The sequence below is a fragment of the Atta colombica genome, unplaced genomic scaffold, assembly GCF_001594045.1.
Source record: "Atta colombica isolate Treedump-2 unplaced genomic scaffold, Acol1.0 scaffold135, whole genome shotgun sequence".
Taxonomy (NCBI): Eukaryota; Metazoa; Arthropoda; class Insecta; order Hymenoptera; family Formicidae; genus Atta; species Atta colombica.
In genome coordinates, this window is record NW_017259223.1 from 134307 (window position 1) to 135327 (window position 1021).

The following is a 1021-nucleotide window of genomic DNA, read 5'->3' on the forward strand; positions in this document are numbered from 1 at the left end:
GGAGTACAAGACGTGATACTTGTCAGCAGCAATTTTGCAAAAGGAAAAAGTTGTTTGTTTTAGCATAAGCCCGAATCTACAACAGATTTATAAGCTTTAAATTATAAGAAATGGACGAATTGCAATTACTCTCCTTGCATTTGATTGGATCAATTTCTTACGACTTTAAACACCTATCTAGACTAAAGTCTTGTACTCCATATGTAGAAATTTAGAGACACCTTGTATAATATAATAAATTGGTTAAAAATATATAAAGTATATATACAGTCAGTCATACATATATATGTTTTCTTTTTCATAATTTCTGTTTGCATATACAGAAAAAAAATAATAAGATAAAAAGAATTAAAAAGATAATTTTTGTAAGCGAAGTTTGAAGAAATTTTCTATATATGATCACATATAAATGTAATAATCTTTTAAGTTATATATATAATTATATAGAATATTATATTACATACTCGCAATTATATTTGTTGTGAACAAAACAGTGCAAAAATTTTTTTTTTTAATATTTTTCAATTATTATTTTTGAACAAAAGTTATACGAGGGAAAAGAAACATATATATTTTACATGTAATTGTATCTATTTATACTATATATTTTATATTAAAAAGTTATTAGATTTTTGTAGAACTATCAGTATTTGTATGACATTTCTAATAAGTGGAAATTCTATTATCCAAAATTTTATATAGTATTGTTAGTAAGCAAAAATCTATACACACACACACACACACACACACACACATATACACATATGGATATATATATATATACATATATGTATATATGTATTACTGATGCGTGACATTTTGTAATTGTAAAAAGTATAATAAGATGTTTTTGTCCATGCAAAATAGATAAGGCATTGTTGAATATTAACAATTTTGTGAAAGATCGTAAAAAATTTCTTTGTCATTATGAATCTATTGTAATATAATCAATAATTATTCTATTTGAATGATACAACGAAAGTAAAGTTACAAAAATTTTGTTATTTATATCATAAATTTT